Here is a 14,614-nt window from a genome sequence, read left to right as displayed (position 1 = left end):
TATGTTGTGAAAACTACAGATGAGCAAAATGCCATGAAATAACATTCCTTATTTGGTTCCACCTGATTTCTTTCAGCCTCATCTGGAGTCACTGTGCTGAAAAAAAAAATTCCTATATTTCAGAGCCAGAAATTTAGTCTGTGCTTCAGGCTCTGTGTTGCACAGGTTCAGTTGCCTTGGGCAAGAAAGTTTAAACTTTCTTAGCTTACTGCTAAGGAAAGAGCCTATGGCCCTCTGTGCCGCACCTGCTGTATGACCCTTCCAAAGATGGACCAGACCATTTGAGATTTAACTTCTCTTTCGAATCATTCAGTAGTGGTTTTACTTTTTAATACATCCTGATGGCTATCACTTTCTAAGATGAAAACCAAAGACACTTGAGGTTTCAAGACAATCCTGGGCAATGTGACTCTTTCTTCTGTTATTAGGAATCCACATGATTCATATTATAAAGAAGGCTGAGCAAGGCTGCCATGGGACAATGTAAGAGGCTGGGAATATTTTGCCCACTGGTATTGTTATCTGATCAATGTTTCATGCATGTCCCCTGAAGGGTGAAAGGATGGCCTAAAACACTTCAAAGACAACTTATCCTGGAAAGCTGAGGGGATCTCAGGCAAAATCAGTCAAAATATGTTTGCCTGTGCAGCAGAGTTAACTCCACAGAGGTATTTTGCTTTCAGAATCAGTTCAAATTGAAATAATTCTTCTTTGTTTATTAGTTTCCTTTCCATGTGAAGGAACTTCTGCTCCCCCACACTTATTGTCTTTCTTCCACTCATGATTTCTGCATTGGAAAATACCTTTGTATGTTACAGAATTTTAATTTAAAAATTTCAAATTCTTTTCAGAAGGAAGTTGTTGTCTGCAGAAAGCAATCCTGTCACTTCTCTGTGCAATATTTAAGAAATTCAAAGATGACCCTGACTAGGCAGTATGCAAAACAGAAACAGTAATTGAGACTCAGCCATATCTAAGCAAATGAGAACACTTAAGCTATAAAAAGAGATCATTTCTTTAATTTAAAATGACCAAATGTGTCATAAAGTAATCAGATAACTTGTGAAGACATTTAGTCGTCAAAGTTGTAGAAAATGGGGAACCAACTCCACCCTGTGCAGCTTGGAATCCTGAAAGCTATTGAGGATATGTTACATAATATTGATTTTCTTGTAAGTGCACTGGTTAGAGCCAAATTTACTGTTATATTTCATGTGATTAAATGTAAAAAGCAGTGAAAAAAAGAGCTGCAAGAAATTTCAAAAAAATAGAAAGTGAAATCAGTTTTAGTAGAACAGTAAAATGAAGAAATATTTATGTACTTTTAGGATAGATTAAAATTCTACAGGGTATATTTGAATTGAAATTAAAGTCTGTATTTATTAGAGAGTTTGTATACATATTTAATCAGTAAGAAAAGATGGGCAGCATACATCTGTATAATTATCACAAGATTTCTTTGTTGTTTGATACAGATTTAACCACAATACTACAAAGTAAGATTTACCCAATAGTCCATACTAGTTCCTCAGCACTTAATGTCATTTGTTAGTGGAGGCTCTGAAAGTATACTCTGCATTAGTTATTTCAAGTACGAAAGAACAATAGTCTAATGTATTATATGTGCCTGTAGATATAAATAATGAGTCACTATACACAGGAGGCCCTGACTGTGTTTTTTAATCACAAAAAATACTGTTGCTATACTTATTCATTAATTCCTGATTGAAAGACACCTGGAATACTGCTTTTTACTACTTAAGCCTATGTTTGGCAGCAGAATCAGTGTTCACCAGAATTCTTACTTCAAGTCTTTTGTTAAATAGCATTTTTCTTCTCAGCATGGATCCTCAGATATAGGGAAAAATACATTGGCTGAAAGATCTTTTACAAAAATGCTTAAATTTAATGAGCTACTAAATTTTGATCTTTCAATAGCCTAATGAGAGGCAAACAAAATACTGTTAGTTCATATGTGAGAGTAGAATATGTTTTATATTTAACAACATGGTTACATATTAATTTAACATATTAAAATAAAAAATAAAACACTATGATAAAAAATAAAGATGAAGATGATCCGAAGACAACTAAGTCATTTTCCAAGAAAGACTATCTAGTCAACTGTGTGTTTCTGTGTCTTAAAAATGACTTACCTGAGAAGAAAAGAATGATAAAGCTTTTCCAAAATAATATGTAAGATGGTATATAATTAAAACACCCATGGTTTATAAGATCCTCATATTTCTTTCTTTTTCTTTTTCTTTTTTTTTTTTTTTTTTTTTTTTTGATGTTTAGAGACAGGGTTTCTCTGTGTAGCTTTGCGCCTTTCCTGGATCTCTCTCTGTAGACCAGGCTGGCCTCGAACTCACAAAGATCCACCTGCCTCTGCCTCCCGAGTGCTGGGATTAAAGGTGTGTGCCACCACCGCCCGGCTAAGAGCCTCATATTTCATAATTTACAGAAACAATGCTCAAAGATTATCAATGTATTTTTATAAATGGAGGAATTCCTACATATATTCCTTCCCTGGTCTATGAAAAATAGTAAAATAATTTTGTGTACTACCATAAGTAATTCAGAGATATTTAGCAAACTAATACAAATAAAACACATATATCTGTCTTTAGAATAATTTAATTATTGAATATACAGAGAACTTTGCATTCTAATAAGAGTGGAAGGATAATTTTATTCACACAAGATTAGAGAAAATGGAAGGAGGAAAGTCAGTACTTGGGCAGTCTCTGCTGTGTGTAGGATGAATATTTGCTGTGCTCAGTGTCCTGCCCTGCTGAGAAGAGGGAAGCAGAATGTATTGCACACACTTGGTGGTATGCCAAACATCCATTTGTTCTTTAGTATTAGCACTATGGACTAACACACCTCTCTTCAACCTCCATGTACTACAGGATAGCTGCCTGGTTTTCCCTGACCTAACATTAACCTGGAGTCATCAAGTGCTACCCCAACTGTTGAGAACTGTGTGTTGACTCTATTATTCACATGCTACTGGCAGAATCGAATCATTCCAAATCCATAATCTGTGCTCTTCATCCCAAGGCATATTACCACTGTCCCAAAAGTCTGCGAATATTACAAAGAAAAACTCATGATTTTGAAAATTTTCGTATTCTGCTATTCATTTCAACAGGAATAAAATAAAATTGTGTTCTTTTTATTTTTGGGGGCAGTAGTGATTAATGAGTAACAATTTTATATATTACTTTTATTATCAGTGATTTTTGCCATTTTAAAAATTCATTTTCATAACCAGCTTCAAAGATAAACACCTCACAATAAATTTCATCACTCCTTTTTCTGCTGCTTTTCTAGCTAATGCTCAGGACCTCAGTAGCTTCCCCTCAGGCAACTGAAGCCCCAGTTTCGCCTTTATCAGACTCAAACAACCTGAGCTAAAATGACCACAGGCAACATTTACCAAACATTTTCTATTTCCAAAAAAAAAGTGTCTCCTGTATTTCCTATATCAATTTCTATTATGAGCATAGGGATAGGAGTCGTGCAGCAGACCCACACTACCTGGCTACTCTGTTGCTCAATACCTTTATTCAGTCAGTCAGAAAATGTTAATGTAGATGTTTATTTAGTAGTTTGCATGTGGGTCAGATAGATAACTGGTGACCTTCCTCAAGTGTTGACCTGACTGAATTTGTAGACCACATCTATAAATAAATATTTCTCATAACACCTGTAGGAAAGTTATCAGCTAAAAAAAGACACCTGATATACTGCAGAATTAGAAATAGAAAAAGAATCTACCTTGATTAAAATCAAACATTTTAATGGAAGGTCTTTAGAGTATAACAGACAAGAAATTAAGACATCTTAATTTTAATTTCGATTAACTATTTCCATATATATATATATATATATATATATATATATATACTTATATTTAATAATGTCAGGATCCTCTTCTTCATGTTGGATTTAAATAAGAAAGAATCTACTAAGGCCTACGATTTCTGTGTCCACTGCTTATTAATAAACAGTTTTATCAAGTGAAGATTATTGCGGATATCAGCCTGAGAATTCAAGCACTATCCAGTCATTAACTAATCTATGATTTTCTTGTTAGCTCTCATAAAATAATCACCTAAAAATCAAATAATGAAGAAAATGTTTTCTACTGATTCATGGTTTTTAAAGTTTCTGTCCTAGATAGGGGATGAGGCACACATTGTGTTCACTTAGGTCTTCTGTAGGGGTTCTTCAATGACAGGTTTTTCAATGCATAATAAAGCTCTATTTCTCACCCTATGGTCGGAAAGCAAAAGAGGAAAAGGAACGATGACAGAGTCTCATTATTCCCTTCAAGAATGTAGCCCCAAGAACCTAGAGACATACCACTGTCCCTTCCTCCTAGTGCTTCCTTTCAGTGCCGCCCCTACCAAGACCAACCTTCTAACCTAGGGACTTGTGGAAAAATCTAAGATCCAAGTTGAAGCACAAGCAAAGAGGATGGCATAAGTCATTTTAAGATGTGTGCCTCCCTTTTAAAGCTTCTCTTTTTAACTACATAGTTTATGAAAGACAACCCATTCAAGGGTTCAGCATTTTTGAGATATTTACAGTTTCTCATCATACTTTATATTTTTAACAACACCAAAAAATTATTGTATAGGATATTCAAATAATAATTTTAGTTGCATCAGTCTTATATAAAAGATTATCTTCTGATTATCTTGGCTTGTGCCTACAAGTTCAATAATTATATTATTAATTTCATAAAACAATATTTTAAATCCCTCTTTCATGGATAAGTTTCAAGGTTTTTTCCTTTAGGCATATGTTTATATTCATATTACTAATTACTTAATAAGGAAAATGATTTCTTGAAAACTCAACAGCAATGTTATTTAGAGAAAACTCATATATTTCCCACATATCGTATCTTTTCTTAAAAAGCATATCAATTTTTACAGGTAGAAGGTAGTCCTCATTCTTGGCTTCAGGGTAATTCTGAGTATGAAAAAGGAAACCAGCCCAGCTTTTGTCTAATGATTTCAATCATTAGCTGGTTAAAACTTCTAAACTATATGTTTCCTAAGCTAAGGTTACATGGTGAACAGGCTTAAACCCTCTAACCGCATCCAGATTCTCATGAATTAATTCATTAGTTTATAAATAAATTACATCCTCAAATCTCTGCACAAACTAATGTGCAATCCTTCACTTCCCACCCTTTGAATTTCTGGGTGTTAATTCAGATTTTGTCAATTACTAACCTGGAACAGCAACAAGAAACATAATGTTTTATGTTCATCGGGAGATAAGAGTGAAGAGAAATTCTAAGGACAAGGAGGATATTTGCCTGGTCTATTTCTCGCCTCTTCTTCTACTCTTTTGTCTTTCACATGTATAAGCAACACTGTAGAAAACAGAGTAATGCTTTATAAGATTCACAGAGACTCGACCCTCAAAGGTACACATGAAGACTAACATAAAATTCCCATCTTCTCTGAAATGGCTAAATCTCTGTGGAACTTAGCTACACATTTATAGTTTTTTTCAAGACAAAAAATTACACTTGCCAAAGGTTTTTTTTTTTTTTTATTTTCGCAAATCAGTTGTTTTATTTTTTTTTTAAAAAAAAATTAGATGCCATTTATTGAATGGCATTTATTTATTTATCTGTTTGCTTATTTATTCCGTGTTTGCATGTGTATGTGAGAATGAAGGTGTGTGTTTGTGAGTGCATATGTGTGTGTGCTTACTACGGCACATGTATGAAGATCAGAGAACAACTTGAAGGAATGAATTCTTTCTTACACAGTATGGGTTCCAGAGATCAAATCAAGGTCACCAGGGTTATAAGAAATAAGCGAGCCATCTTTCCTGACCTTAGTTTTAACAATATTAAAATAACCATTCTAAATATTTTGTGATATTGTAATTATAAATTCTGCTCTCAGATTCCTTTAGAATGCATATTATGTTTCTTTTACCACTCTTAGAATTATTCCTATAATAATCACTTAATTTTGTATTCACTGAAGGAATAGCTGAATGAATTAGATTTATATATATATGTATATGTATGTATATATGTACATGTTTTATGAGAATATATGTATTTATGTATATAAATATAATATGATTCATCATATGTAGTTGGTTTTTTTTTTTTTTTTTTTACTCTTTTACTCTTTGGGGAGCCTGACAACCAGTTTCCAAAGAAATACCCCTGGAGACTTTTTATTACTTACGAATTCCCAGCCTTAGCTTGGCTTATTTCTAGCCAGCTTTTCTTAACTTAAATTATCCAGTCTACCTTTTGCCTCTGGGCTTTTATCTTTCTCTATTTGTATATATCTTTTCTTTCCTTCTTATTCTGTGTCTGGCTGTGTGGTTGGGTGATTGGCCCCTTCTTTTCTCACTCCTTGATCTGTTCCTCCTATATCTCTCCTATTTATTCTCTCTGCCTTGCAGCCTTACCTGTTCTTTCTCCTGCCTTGCTATCGGCATTCAACTCTTTTTTTTAGAACAATCAGGTGTTTTTGATAGGCAAAGAAACACAGCTTCACAGAGTTAAACAAATGCAACACAGCCGGGCGGTGGTGGCACACGCCTTTAATCCCAGCACTCGGGAGGCAGAGCCAGGCGAATCTCTGTGAGTTCGAGGCCAGCCTGGGCTACCAAGTGAGTTCCAGGAAAAGGCGCAAAGCTACACAGAGAAACCCTGTCTCGAAAAACCAAAAAAAAAAAAAAAAAAAGAATGCAACACTGCAACACACCTTTACATCATTAAACAAATGTTCCACAGCATAAACAAATGTAGCAAATAAAAATTAATATTTCACAATTATATATAATCATTCATCATTAAAATATACAATGAAATAAAACATAAGTTAGAGAATTGCATTTGTTATATAGCATTAACCATCCGTGATGGATAGTATTGTCAAGTAGATAGAATCTACAATCTTGTGGGTAATAGCCTCTGATCATGTATTAGCTTTCATTGATATGAAATGATCCACCCACTATAGGTGGAATCATTTCCTGATGGGATGCTAGGATTTTCCAATTGAAGAAATTAATCTGAGTATCAGAATGCAATCATTGATTTTACTTCATGGCTATACAAAATAACAAGTCACTTCAAGCTCCTCTGGCCATAATTTCCAAACTATAATGAAATATAATCATGAACAGTGACCACAAACTTGTCTCCTTAAAATGTTTTGCTGCTGTTGTTGTTGTTACTTTTTGTCTGAATATTTAGCACAGTAACTGGAAAGAAACTGAGACACCAACCATAGATGTTATAAGAATTTTTATACCTGTGTACATCAGTTGAAATATTATTTGATGGGAATCTTCTTTTGTTTATGATTATTAAATGGTACAATGACACATTAAAGTTGTGTCCAAATATTCTAAGTGTTATCAAATCTAAAATAGTGTGCTTGGTTTTTAGTTTTTGTTTGTCTGTTTTAAGTCTCAATAGATTGGTTAACTGACTATTAAAAAAATATAGTATCTAATTTATTTTGGAACCATTGAATTTATTTTGTATATCAGTGTTGATTAATTTGTCTCTAGCTAGATCACAGTGTTAGTACAAAATTTTTGTACCACAACAACTATTTAAAACTATTCTCTATGTGGTAATATTGAAATAACACAAAATATATTAACGTTCTATTAGATAATTACAAGTTTCAGCATGAAATATTTGCAAGCTGAATTTCATACTTTTTTAAATTATTAACCAAAAAGTAATTGGACTTATTACTTACTGTAAAGGTATAAGTCACTTCTAAATTCTCCTTTTATTTTCAAGTTTCTTGTTAGTGAATGTCATGAAAAATAATTAGTTGTCTGTGAAAAGGTTTATTTTTCTTTCTACTAAATGCAAGATCAAATGAAAATGAGTAATTCTGTAACATGAATTCCTAAATGGTCTCGTAATAAAAACCTGGGGACAGATGTTCAAGTAAATGCTGAAAGATCAGAGAGACAAAGGGACAAGCCACAGCCACCACCTCTTATCTCACCAACTCTTCAACCTGAAAAAGCCCCTAGTTCCTGTCTTCTCATGCCTTATATACCTTTCTCCGCCCAGCCATTACTTCCTTGGATTAAAGGCATGTGTGCTTTGTAACTGGAAAGTTTCTCTCCAGGTCTGAGAAGCCCTCACAATTCCTCAGCCCACGTATAAAATAATCACTCAGAAGCCCATATTAATTAAAATTGCTTGGCCATTAGCTCAGGCTAACTATTGTCTAGTTCTTACATCTTAAATGCAGCCCATTTTTGTTAATATATATGTCGCCACATGTTCCGTGGCTTTACCTGTTGCATTTACACACTGTTCCCTGGACTGCAGGAAAGAGTCTCTTCCCCAGCCTTTCTGTTCCCACAATTCTCTTCTCTGCTTGTCCTGCCTATATTTCCTGCCTTGCTACTGGCCAATCAGCATTTTATTTATACAGAGTGATATGCAGCAGTGCTTCCCAAGCAAAGTCATGAGATCTCAAGTGTTGGGATTAAGGGTGTGTGACTCCCACATATTGGCAAGAAAGGTGTGTGACACGACTGTCTGGCTCCGCTTCTCTCCTAGACTGAGTCAATCTCACACAGTCCACAGTGACTTTGAACTCACAGGGATCCAGACGGATCTCTGCCTCTCAAGTGCTTAGATTGAAGGTATGTGCCACCACTGCCTGGCCTGTATGTTTAATCTAGTGGCTTGTTCTGTTCTCTGATCTTCAGGCAAATTTTATAGGGTACACAATATATAACCACATAATTCTTAGAAATTTTTTTAAACTTAAATTGTATTTAAAATCATTCCAGAAGTATTTCAGTTCTGAGTGGATATATATGTATCATTGCCAAAGAGTTCTCTGGATTTTGGCCAGATGCTCTTGTCTTAATTAGAATTACTCAAAGAGACTGGTCTGAAAGTGTTCATAATTCATCTCTAAAAAAGTTTGGAAGCCTTCACTGGATTAAAAAATCAACTCTCACAGAAAATAAAATACATACACTCAGATTTATTTAATCAAATTTGGTTTTAAGGTGGTGGGCTGTATGTGAATTGTGATTTATTAATATAGAAAATATTTCTCAGTTTACATTCCTGTATATATTTTATACTTCCTTATGGACACAAAATATTTGACTAGTTCATGAGTGTGAGCCACTCACTGAATAGCACTTATCTAAATTAAGTAAGTCAATTTCTCACAGGAAATTATATACTCTGTACTGAGTGTCATATTTTGAATATTTTTCTGACTGTTAAATATTTAGGAAATGGGACAAGGAATGGAGAGTCACAAGAGTACATCTTCCATGTGAAAACAAATCAGGAGTGTTCCAGGAGATTTGTTTGTGTTGCTGCTCTGAGACTGACAATGGAGTCAGTCCTTGGTTCCAAGGGAGAAGTCCACATTCAGCTGGCTAGAGTGGATCACAGATTTTGGTCCACTCAGAGGAAGATAGAGGGATACATAGGAAAAATAAGGAGGGGCTAAAAGAGATGGGTGGGCCTTTTCGATAGGGAAATGGGGAGAAGAGAGCAAGTGATCATTTCTCCATCGTTCCATGGATCTCTCAGGTTTATTCCCTAATATTTAACTTCTGAGTTTTCTTTTCTAACAAAACAATAACAGAAGTGTCAGTAGCTGTCATCCAACATGTGGCCTTAGATCATGCCAAAGTAGCACTGAACTGCCACCACCACAGCAACAGCCAGTAGTGGTTACTTGCATTCCCCAGGAAGCTGCCCTCCATAACTTAGGGCAGATGGCTTGGTCCACTCCCATCATGTGGCCCAGTCATGTGTGGGTTGTTGCTACCAGTTTCCCTACATTATGTCTTCCATTGGCACCCCCATCCTGCCCCACACAATAAGTGACTAGCCATGGTGGTCCCCCACCCCAGGTGTGGAGTTAGCACAGCTTGAGGTAGCGCTGCCACATGCCCACCATCCCTGCTGGCACAAACATCTTTACTGCAGCTGATTACTACCCCCCCAACACACACACACACACACACACACACACACACACACACACACACACACATAAATCTCCACCTACACTGCCATCATCAGCAGTTCTGGTGAGAAAGCTGGTAATTCGAAAATGGGAAATTAGGCTTTTGAGAGGGGGGAGGAAGGGAGGGAGGGAGAGAAAGAGATAGAAAAGAGAGAGACAGAGAGAGAGGGCTTGGTCAGTCTTTACCAGTTTAAGAATTGGGAATAATATTATGGTCCAGGAAGTTAGGTCTATGTATCGTTCCACAATGGTTGCTTTGAAAATGGAAAAATTAAATAAAGGAGTAATCTACCTCACTAGGACTGCCATAATGTCATATATAATAATATAATATAATATATAAATATAATAACTTATATTTATTAACAGTTTGGTAGTTCATGTTTTATCCCTAAGAGAGTGGTTTGACAACTATGCCAAATATGAAAATTTGACTAATAAGAAACAAACATTAGAAAGACTTACTAAGGATAAGATGCAAGTTTTAGGAAGACTACTGGTAAGATACAAGCCTTAGAAAGACTTACTAATGAAAAGAATAAAAATTTATTGATGAGATACAAGTCTTAGACAGACCTAATAATGAAAATAAGAAAAATGTTCAGACACAAACAGAAGAATTTAGAGCCTACTTCACCATTGCATTATGAAATTGAAGAAGGCTCACCCCAAATTATTAGAAAACCAATTTCAGTTTATCCACTCATTATACAAAAATGACCACCAAATAATAGGCATCCCCAAGGCTGTGCAGAAGTTGACTAAGATCCTGTAGAGATGTTAGATTTGAAAAGATTTAAGGATACAGTCTTTTCATATGGTGGCATTCATCCTATGTAAAGCATATGTTAAATTCATGGGCAATTCAGAATAGAAGTAACCCACAAGACTGGAAAAATGTAGCTGGCCCTCAGTTACAATGGGAAAACATGGTGAAAAGAGGAAGCTATTATCATAGAACAATGAGGTAGGGTGAGAAGTATGGAAATCTCTCAAGATCGGTTCCTTGGTGAAGGTCAGTATGCTGATTTACAAAGATAGTTTAGATTTGATGATTACATCTTGGTGATCTGTGTCAAAGAGCAGCTTTGAATGCTTGAGACAAGGTTGAAGAATCAGTAAAGGGGATTGAATCATTTACTAAAATCATACAAGGCCCAAAAGAAGTTTTCATTGATTTTTTTTTTAAAGATTGACTTCAAAGTTAAATAAAATGATATTAGATTCAGAAGTTAGACAAGTATTAATTGAATCACTGAATTTTGAAAAGCCTAATTCAACGTGTTCAATAGTGATTAAGGCTTTAAAGGCAAGATCACTACCCATATATGAATTAATTAGAAATATGGCTGATATTGGATTTAATGCTGCTTTTATAGAAGTGATTTCTAAAAATTTGAAGGAAAATTAAAATGTCAAACCTTTTATTTGTGGTAAAAATATCACTTGAAAAGGGATTGTAATATGCTGGGTGGTGGTGGCACATGCCTTTAATCCCAGCACTTATGAGGCAGAGTCAGGTGGATCTTTGTGAGTCAGTGGTCTACAGAGTGAAACCCTGTCTCAAAAAAGAAGAAGAAGAAGTAAGAAGAAGAAGAGGAAGAAGAAGAAGAAGAAGAAGAAGAAGAAGAAGAAGAAGAAGAAGAAGAAGAACAAGAACAAGAAGAACAAGAAGAAGAACAAGAACAAGAAGAACAAGAACAAGAACAAGAACAAGAACAAGAACAAGAACAAGAACAAGAACAAGAACAAGAACAAGAACAAGAACAAGAACAAGAACAAGAACAAGAACAAGAACAAGAACAAGAACAAGAACAAGAAAAGGGATTGTAGGCAAGAAGTTCTTAGAAACAATATATTTTTTCCCTAGAGATAATCCAAGCAAAGGGCTCCAGCCTTTTGTAGTATATAGAGGGAGTAGCAGAAGCCAGCATTGGATGAATGAATACAGATAAACAAGGGACAGGCAAGGTAACTCTTTCTATTGGGAAAACTCCCTGAGGTGCTTCCCACAGGCCCCAATATCAAAGTGCTTCAATTATTCCCTGTTTAGCATCAGATAAATTCATCCACAGATCAATTAAAAGACTTACTAGCTGTTGTTAAATTCCACACTGCTCTGGGGTGTGATCAAAGACAGAACAGCTTCAATAGACAGAACAAAAACTTCAGGAGACATGATAAAAACAAGAGGGTTTTGGAGGACACAGAAACATATGTAGCAATAATTTCACCAAAATCCTGGCATCCAGATTGGCCTCTTCATGAGGTAAATGTTCAGCTTCTAGGGATTAGAACTGTTTCTTAGGTAAATTAAACTGTTTCTCAGGTTAAAAAAAAAAAAGGTGTGTCTTATGTATAGGGCCAGTAGGGACAGATAAGAAAATTAAAACCATAGGTGGCTAAGATAACAATAAATTTATGGGGACCAGATTTGTTACAGGAATAGAAAGCACAGATTAGCATTCCCCAATCTCAGTAACAAACCATAAAATAAGGATTGTTTTTGAGAGAAATATTAAAGGGTATTATCAAGAACACTCACAGACCATTCATGTAGCTAGAGTTTTCTCTGCGTGTCCCACCAAGCCAGGCTGTCCCACATTTGACATACAGAACATCCCACAGCACATTCTGGCTCTACATAAAACAGGGTATAACAGGTGTTGGTCTTTCAAGGACATCAAAATGCCACCTTTAAAATGGTTAACTATGAACCAATAGCTAAGGAGCCCCCAACTGGATCAGGCCCTCTGGATAAGTGAGACAGTTGATTAACTTGAACCATTTGGGAGACACCTAGGCAATGGGACCGGGACCTGTCCTTAGTGCATGAGCTGGCTGTTTGGAACCTAGGGCCTATGCAGGGATACTTTGCTACTTTGCTTAGCCTGGTCAAAGGGAGGAGGGTACTGGACCTGCCTCAATTGAATCTACCAGGCTAAGCTGAATTCCCAGGGGAGGCTTGCACTGGAGGAGATGGGAATGGGGGGTGGGCTGGGGGGGAGCGGGAGGGGGGGCTGGAGGAGGGAGGACAGGGGAATCCATGGCTGATATGTAAAATTAAATTGAATTATGAAATAAAATTATATATACATACATATATATATATATTTATATGTTAACTGACAAAACCAATGTAAGTGGAACAATGGCCTTTGATACCAGAAAAATTACATGCCTGGGAACAGCTGATTCAGGAGCAGCTAGATGCTCAATTATTGAGGAATCAACCATTACTTGGAATTCTACATTTGTCAGTGAAAAAAAAAAATCTGGAAAATGCAGGATGTTAACAGATGTATTAGCCATAAATAAGGTGATTAAGCCAATATGCTCTTTATAGCCTAGACTTCCCTTGCCTTCTTTATTAACTAAATGATGGTCTATTCTACTAATTGATTTAAAAGCTGATTTTTTTTAGTATACAATTTTTCCTTTACAAGAAAAGGACAGAGAAAAATTTGTCTTCATAGTATCTACTTAAAATACTTCCCAGCCTCTTACAAGGTATCAGCGTAAAGTTCTTTCACAAGAGATATTAATCATCCACACCTTGTGATAATATTTTGTGTAACAACCATTGGAAATAATTTGTAAACAGTTTTCTCAGTCTTTAATTTATTATTATATGGATAATATCTTACTAGCTGATTCAGATACAGGTAGTTTAGAAAAAAAAAATGCTTTATGAAGTAAAGAAAATTTTGTCCTTTTAAGGATTACAATTTGCTCCTGATAAAATACAAAGATGAGATTCTATTAATTACCTTGTGTCTAAGATAGTTTTACAAAAATTCAACCACAGAAAGTAAAAATCAGGAAAGATCAATTATGAACTGTTAATGATTTTCAAAAATTGCTGGGAGATTTTAACTGGCTACAACTCACAATCATATTAACTACTCAAGAACTAAATAATTTATTTCAAACCTTACAAAGTAATAATGACTTAAATAGTCCAAGAAAGTTGTCAGCTGAGGCTGAGAGAGAATTGGCTTTAACAGAAGAGAAATTACAGTATGCACATGTGGATCACTTGGATCCAGAGCTTGATTTTATTCTGGTCACTTTACCTTCTATGCATTCTCCTACAGAAATTCTTATACAGAGAGAAGATAATATCTTAGAACCAATACTTTTCCACACAGAGTAAAAAACTAAAGACTTATGCAGAAAAGGTTTCTGAATTGATTCTGAAAGGTAAGTTGAGACTTTGTCAATTTACGGGGATAGACCCAACAGAAATTATGATACCTTTTACTAATGCTGAAATTGTCTCATTATGGGAAGACAGTGCACTTTGGCAAATAGTTTGCAGTAAATTCTTGGGAAAGATTACCAATAAATATCCCAAGAGCAAGAGGTTTCAAGTTATACAATAACTAATTGGATCCTTCCTCACATTGCATGAGAAACATCAATTTCTGGAGCCCTTACTTTCTATCCTGATGCAAATAAATGAGAAAAGGCAGATTATAAGTCAGGAAACTTAAGCAAAGTGGTTCAAAGCCCTTATGATTCTGCTCAAAAGTCAGAATTATATGCTATTTTCCTGGTATTATTAGATTTTC

The sequence above is a fragment of the Peromyscus eremicus genome, chromosome 10 (genome assembly GCF_949786415.1).
Source record: "Peromyscus eremicus chromosome 10, PerEre_H2_v1, whole genome shotgun sequence".
NCBI classification, from domain to species: Eukaryota; Metazoa; Chordata; class Mammalia; order Rodentia; family Cricetidae; genus Peromyscus; species Peromyscus eremicus.
This window is presented reverse-complemented; position numbering follows the sequence as displayed.